Below are 7,372 nucleotides of genomic sequence, written 5' to 3' on the forward strand. Positions count from 1 at the left end.
AGAAGGAGAAGGAGAAGGAGAAGGAGAAGGAGAAGGAGAAGGAGAAGGAGAAGGAGAAGGAGAAGGAGAAGGAGAAGGAGAAGGAGAAGGAGAAGACATCTTCCTCCCTCTTCTCTCTCCTCCTCCCTCTCTTCTCTTCAGTTTCAGCAGCCAGAACACCATCTACCAAACTCTGTTTTCCCCCACTGACCTGTGTTAAAATCTGGAGACTCTCCAGCTGTCTTAGCCAGCTCCTGCCATCAGTTTAAACTTACTTCAATAGAACACTCAAATCTAAAGTGAAACACATTCTTTGGACAGAAGATATTTTCCATTCAGTTTTTTTTGTCTACTTCCCTTTCTTTTTCAAAGTAATACAAACTTTCACTTGTCAGAGCTTCTGAAGTTTTCTGCAGAGCTGTAACAGAGCAAAGCCAGACCCTAAAAGCAGGTCAGGAACAAGCAGTAGGTGAATAAAGGAACAAATAGGAAGAGCTGGAGTCCCTTCAGCAAACACCAGCCACTCACACTCAGCTTTCCCCAGGTCAGACCTGACCCACAAACCAGCCCACCTGAGATGACCAGCAGGGAAAATGGATTTGACAGGAAATCTGCAGAGCCATAACAAGGTCCTTTGGCTTTGCTTTTGAAAGGCTCTATTGGAGGAAACATCAGTACCTGAAACTCTCAGACTTCTCCTTCCCCCATTGCATTATAACAAACACAAGACAATTAATATCTCCATTGTTTACCAAGAGAAGAAGGAAATTTGGTCTCCAATGAAATGCCATCAGAGCAAAGGTTCTCTCTCAAAGTTAAGACCTGGAATAACCTGACCTATGTTTCCTACTCCAGCACAGGTTAACCAGCTCTCTGCCTTCCCAGCATGTGTCCTCAGGCTTTCTGCCTCTGGCACAGTGGGGACCCCAAAGTGACCAAAGCAGAGTCCCCCCAACACCCCCAGGAGCCAGCAGAGCAGAGCAGAGCTGCTGCCCCAGGGTTTGAATGTTCTCCCTAAGCACAGTCACAAAATCCAGACACACAAAATCCAGTGCTGTTCTCCAGCTGTAAACTCTGCATTTTCATTCCCTTTGTCCCTCTTCCAACCACACACCCTGGGCTCTGTAGCTTTAGGGGCATTTTAGTCTGTGGCTTTTGTGGTCAAAACCAGCTGGGTGGAAACAATTTCTGAACAATTTCTGAAAGATTTTTCTGGCACCCTAAGGGTTTCATGGAGAAGGTTCAAGTTACAGTCAGTTTGGAGAAAACAATACTACCAAAGGAAGAAAGGCAGTAACAGAATAAAACTCAGGGGACTTCAGAAGATCCTACAGGTTTTATTTTCTACTCTAAGTCCTTTCCCAGAAAACGAGTAGCATTTACATAAGATGATTTTGGTATCACTTTCTTTGTCACTTTGCCCTCGCTGTATACCACTATCAATAAGCCTATGCGATAAAAACAAATAAACAAAGCAAGACAAAAATCATGTGAGGGGATAAAGCAGCTCTTTCCTGAGTGAGATTATGACTGCAGTTTGTATCCACAGCTCCAACAAGCCACTGCAGAGACAGCAACCAGCAGGACGTTGTGGTTGAGCTGAGAAATCTCTGCAAAAAAATCCTGAATGTAAAGCACACTTTGGTTTTCCTCCACCTGCTCTGAAAAAAGTAATTTCCACAGCAACCATTATAAGACATGGTTTTATATAGGTTATTTAAATTTAATTTTAATTAATTAATGAATTTTTAATTTAAATTTAAAATTGGTAGCATTTTTTTTTTTACTGCCTACAGCAGATTAAGTAGAATGAAGTGTTTTACTGGTTTAACTTCTTCTATTTTAAAATCACTGTCTAAACTCAGCATTTGGTTCTGTTTTGTTTCATTCTGAGCTCAGAGCCACAAGGTTGGATTGTTCATTAATCAAACTGGACCTGGGGAAAAGCAAGGTCAGCTCCAGCTTGTGTGGAAGCTTCTCCCTGGAAAGCAAAGGAAAAGGGATTTCTCCTGCAACCCTCCTGACAAATTCTCCCTTATTTGCAAACATGACAGGATTGCACTTTTGGAAAAGAAAATATTAGCAAGACATGCTAAGGAGCTATGAGGAAAAAAAAGAAGGTTAATGGATATGGGAAAAATTATTCCGAAATCACATGAACAGGAAAATGCTGTTAATACATTTATTCTGTTATTTCTGAGGTCACTCACACTTTTATATAAATGCACCACTTGAGGAAGCTGTTTGGTTTCTGCATTCCCATGAACAGTGTGAGTTCACACAGAGCTCTCTGGAAGTTCTGTCTGGGCTACAGAAGTTATTTAGTTACAAAAATCACCAGCACCAGGTGTTCTTCCCTATGGAGAAAATCTGCAGCACACTGATAATTCCCTTCCTGCTACAGACTTTTTCAGTGCCTGTTTCTGAATATCTATTTCAAAACAAGAAAGCAAGGATTTGTAAGAGAACAGAGTGGAAGACAGGACCTTCTAAAGAAGAAGACTCAGAAGTACCTCAGAATCTCTTCGTGTCCAGGGAAGCCTTCATGTCTCGTCCCTTCCCTTCTCCAAGTGCTTGTACAGCCCTTCCAAATCCCATTGCCTTCCAGAGGGAATGAAGTCATCAGTGGGACTGCAGAAAAAAAGCTCTTTTTTCACTGGCCCCTCCCATTTTAAACGAGTCCCAATGTCATAAGCAGCTGCATTTTCGCTTTCATTTCTGAATCAGCAGTCACAGAACACAAGTCTGTGTGCAGGAACTGCAGTTGGAAAACATGGAAAAAAACAATGACATGCCCAAAACCTTCCCAGGAGCTGTTCAGAAGTAGCTGGGCAGTGTCCCTGTCCCCCCAGGCTCTGCAGCAGCGATGTGAAGTGACTGGATTTGAGATCTGCTCCCCAGCCTGCCCATGCAGGGGCTCCCAGGGTCTGCTTTAAATTCAGGGCCTGTAAGCACAGGGCACAGAAGGAGGGTAAGATCTGCTGCTTTCTTCTCTCTTTTTTTGGGTGGGTTTTTTTGGGGTGGCAAGGAGGCAAATCAAATTAAAAAAGCGGGTTTTAACTCTCAGCAAATGCAGCACAAAGTTACAGCAGGGAAGTGACCTGAGGGTCCCTGACCCTCTCCTTTCCCCTCTTCCCTGCAACTCCAGAGCTCTCCACAGAGCCATAAGATTTTTTTACCCTGACTTGGCCCCCCCTGCCTTTGACACACAGAATAATCTATTTTTTTTGTCACCCCGTGCAAGCTGTCCCCCAGCCAGTCACAAGCAGCAGTCCCAGCCCTGGGCTGCCATAAACTGTAGCTGGATTTAAGAATAGCAATGCTTTCTCCCAGTCTGCAGTTCACCCTTTTCCTCTCTATTTTTATCACACAATCCACAGCCCAGACTGTCCAAACAAGGAGTTTCTGCTTGCAAATTTTGCTCTGGAAAAAACAAAAAAAAAAGAGTATTCTGGAAGGATTCACATGGTTGGTTTATGCTGAGCACTGCAGCACCTGTGCCCTTGCAGTGGAAGATGTGAAGCTGACCCTTAGGGAAACTCAGTTTATTCAACAAGCATCATACAGAACTGATCAGCCTTCAATTTAATCCCTGTGCTGCACACCCTGTGCCCCTCCAGGGAATGAGGGTGGCCCCAGCTCAGGGCAGCAGATGTGTGTTAGGAAAATGCTCCAAAACTGGGACGTTTGTCTATCATTTCACTCTCGTATTTCAGGCTCAGGACAGTAAATTGGAGACATTTTCTCAAAAAGAAACCTGAACCACTACAACAACAAACACAGCCAAAACTAAACAAGTCAACAGCAAAATCCCCTTGTTTCCCTTATCCTGTGCCCTTCCTTCAGGCAGGAAGGTGGTCCTGAAGGTGAGGGATCACCTCCAGCATGAAAATAAGGTTTCTACATCTCTAGAGGAGTTGAATGTTGACAGCAGTAAGGCATGAGGTGGGTAATCATTTCCAGGAATGGAGCACAAGGTGATGTAGACTCCTGCAGTCAGCCCAAGCCCCAGGTTGGGTTTTCCCTCGGGTCCCCGCCCTGGGTGTCGGCACAGTCTGTGTGGCAGTGACTTCTCAGTGGGGTTATGCTCCAAACAAAGGTGTGTGCCAGTCCCCAGCACTCCCCAGTGCCACCTGACACGGAGTTCACAGCCCAAAACACCCCCTGGCAGCAGAGCCTCAGCTGTGCCATGGGCTGGGCTGAGCTGCTGAGCCAGGATTGCCTGGCTGGGACAGTGATGGCAATTAGCACAAGGAAACCAGCTGCACTTACAGAATGTAGCAGAAAAATGCACTTTTGGGGATCCCAGAAGATTACTTGGTTTGAGGAATTGCTAACAGGACTGAACTGTAATAAATAGAATTGATTCGTGCTAACTAAATTGCAACTGTTATTAAAGCTATTATTAGAAGCAATCAAAAGAATCAGTGTTACAAGGCAGATGTACCCCTTTACAGATGTTACATGTTACCATTGAGGTACAGGATGGAGTTTGGAAGATCAGTGATGTCCCAAGATGAAAACGGCCTTGAGATGGACAAAATTAGAACGACTTTAGGCATTGGGCCTAAAATTCATTAAATTTAAGACTAATTAGTGGACTTACATATCACAAAGCTTAGTACACATGCACAAACCTGTGAGGTTATCCAAAGGACAACGAGGAAGAGGAGAAGCCTTCACCAAAAGACCCCCAAAAGAAGACTGGAGACCCCCTAAGAACAAGTGGGGGATGTGCTGTGAAGAAAATGATGTAAAGTAAAAAAAAAAATCGGAAATAGGAGGAAACTTACCAGAAACATTAATGAATATGTATAAACATATAGTATATAAGTTTAGCTTGAAGTGCTTTGTTTTGTACATGAGGCAGGGTGAGAAGCCCTCCCCGTACCCCAGTCGGTTTTGCTTATGCTTTAATCATCCTTAATTACTGGCAAATTACATATATAAATTGTATTTTTTTTATTAAATTGTTAAATTTATTAAATTAAATTTATTAAATTCTTTTACTAAATTGTATTTTTTTATACCAAATTACTATTCAATTCACTAAATTGTATTCATTTTTTATTAAACTGTCATTAACCCAAGGAACCTAGTTGTCAAAATTCTTATTTTATTTATAACAGAGCCCTTCACTCAAACCCAGCCAACCTAAAGTGCAGCTGTTCTTGTGCAAGCTGGCAGCACTAAAGATATCGATATTCTGGGAATGTGACACCAAATACTCATTTTTCTTGGTTCATTTTCCACAGAAAGGGTTGGTCTCCAAGAACAGGATTTGGTAACACCAAAACACACAAGAGTTGTTTCAGATTCACCTCTTCCTCGAAGAGACAGCATTGAGTTCCCCTGGCCCTGCCATAATGTGATTTTTCCATTTCAGTGTTACCTCTTAGTGATACCAAATTCTTCAAACATCTGCTTTCTGAAGCATGGGGCAGAAATTCGGGGTGACACATGCTGACTAATTTACAATTACCAGGAACAGGCCAAGATCTTCTGTACCAAAAAACTTTTTGGAGAAGTTCTAGTTTGTACAGAATTTGCACTGCACCCTTTGACTAGAAACTGTGTGATAAATTGGAAAAAAAAATTAATAATTCATGTCTTCAGTAAGGAGTTTCTCCTTCTCACTAATTAAATTGTATTTATATTGCAATAATCCCAGAAACTCTACTCCTGAACAAGGCATCATTTCAACTTTCAAGAGAGAGAACCTCCAACATGAACTTTCTCCTATGGCTAAGGAATATTATATTTTGATCCATCCTGACAGCACAAAATCCCTTCTAGCTGAATTCAGAATTATCAGCCCAGAATGCCAATGTTGACTTTAACCAGAATTTTACCCAGAAACTCCACATGATAAATGAACCAGAAAATTTGGAAGTCAAATACTATGAACATAGAAGAACCTCCGTTTTTCTTAGCTATGTGCATGATTACAAGAAGTGTTTTGGGCTTCTATTACTTTTTGTTTCAAGAAATTGTAATGTCTCATCTATCTTACTTCCTGTTCTGGGGAAATTAAAGTGATAAGGCAGCACAGGTCTCAGCATTAAGGGCCTTTGTCCCTTTAGACTGTTGGTCTCAGTGTGATTTATAACTTGGCTTCCAAATGTCACTTATCTACAGAGCCTCCCCTTTCATGTCGGTGAGGAATTCCCCTGCTATCCTGGTACGTTAAGAAAGTAAAGCATGAGATTATGGCTGGGACATAAAAAGGATAACTCAGGTGCCACAAGAAAAACCAAAGCTGCTTTCTGGCTTCGGTTAAAAACTTACCCTACAAATCTGAGCATGCACATTCAGCTTTGCTCAGAAGAGTGAGAAGAAAAAGGGTGAAGAAGAGTGAGAAGAGAAGCTGCTGTGCAAAAACACATCTCTTATATCTTGGCACCAGTGAATTACTGCAGAAGGAATCAGCAGCTACACGAGATGTTGTGGGCAGAAGGAGCTTGTGCTAAGTCTCTACTTCCAGGAGCTGCCCTGGAGGCAGGAGAGCGACCAAGGGCAGGAATGAGAAGAGATGAACTCCTTAACCCCAAGGACAGATGGACTGCAGACAATTTTGATCTTTTGCTTAGAATCATAGAATCACTAAGGTTGGAAAAGCCTCCAAAATTATGAAGTCCAGCATTTGACCAAAATTCTTTGACTTCAGTAAGGGAGATGCAGCCACAGGGGTGGGAGCCTCCTCTGCTACAGGAGCTGCTCTTCAGTGTCCCATGGGGTAGCACAGCTCAGGATCCCCTCATGCTCTGGGCACAATGTAAATCATAGAATCACAGAGTGGCTTGGGTTGGAAGGGAGCTTAGAGGTGTACCTGAAGATCTAGTCCCACCCCCTAGGGACACATTCCACTAGACCAGGTTGTCCAGAATCCCATCCAGCCTGGCCTTGGACACTTCCCGGGATGGGGCAGCCACAGATTCTCATGGAAACCTGTGCCAGGGACTCACCACCCTCAGAGCAAAACAACTTCTTCCTAATCCCTCACCTAAAGCTCTTCCATGAGTCTGGAGCCATTCCCCCTTGCCCTGTCACTGCATGTGCTTGTAAAAGGTCCCTCTCCACCTCCCTTGTGGGCTCCCTTTAGGTCTGGAATCCTCAGCCTCGATAGCTCCCAGGGCTGCAGGGCCACGCAGGGCCGCTGTGCTGGGCTGGACCCCATTGCCAGGGCACAGACATTTCACCAGCTGTTCTTCTGATGAACATGGAAATGAGCTGATGTCCCCCATGTGCTGTACCCTGCTCCAGAAATCCTCAGAGTGCTGCAGGAGTCATCATCAGCTCGATATCATAATGCTTGCTCCAGCAAAATTGCCTGCCAGCACAATTGGATGGATGGATGATGGATGATGGATGGATGATGGATGGATGATGGATG

At 43.6% G+C, this 7,372-nt stretch overlaps 1 protein-coding gene and 1 long non-coding RNA gene across 5 annotated transcripts in view; one reads left to right on the forward strand and one right to left on the reverse strand.

Annotated features, from left to right (window-relative positions):
- The window catches only part of LOC107212576, a 21,080-nt gene extending 18,480 nt beyond the window's left edge, over positions 1-2,600 (reverse strand). For 3 of the 4 annotated variants that reach the window (XM_033518685.1, XM_015646022.2, XM_015646021.2), the window contains exon 1: positions 2,493-2,600. The gene's annotated coding sequence lies outside the window, so the exon portion shown is untranslated. Of the gene's footprint in view, positions 1-2,465 lie in introns of all 4 variants that reach the window. The other variant, XM_033518683.1, reaches the window with a different exon arrangement.
- An 87-nt stretch (positions 2,601-2,687) lies between these two features.
- LOC117245257 lies at positions 2,688-4,971 on the forward strand. Its single transcript, XR_004499748.1, has 3 exons — positions 2,688-2,950; positions 3,696-3,924; positions 4,437-4,971. It is a non-coding gene; the product is annotated as an uncharacterized LOC117245257 (long non-coding RNA).
- The last annotated feature ends 2,401 nt before the right edge of the window (positions 4,972-7,372 follow it).

This window comes from Parus major, chromosome 18 (genome assembly GCF_001522545.3).
Source record: "Parus major isolate Abel chromosome 18, Parus_major1.1, whole genome shotgun sequence".
In the NCBI taxonomy this organism is placed as follows: domain Eukaryota; kingdom Metazoa; phylum Chordata; class Aves; order Passeriformes; family Paridae; genus Parus; species Parus major.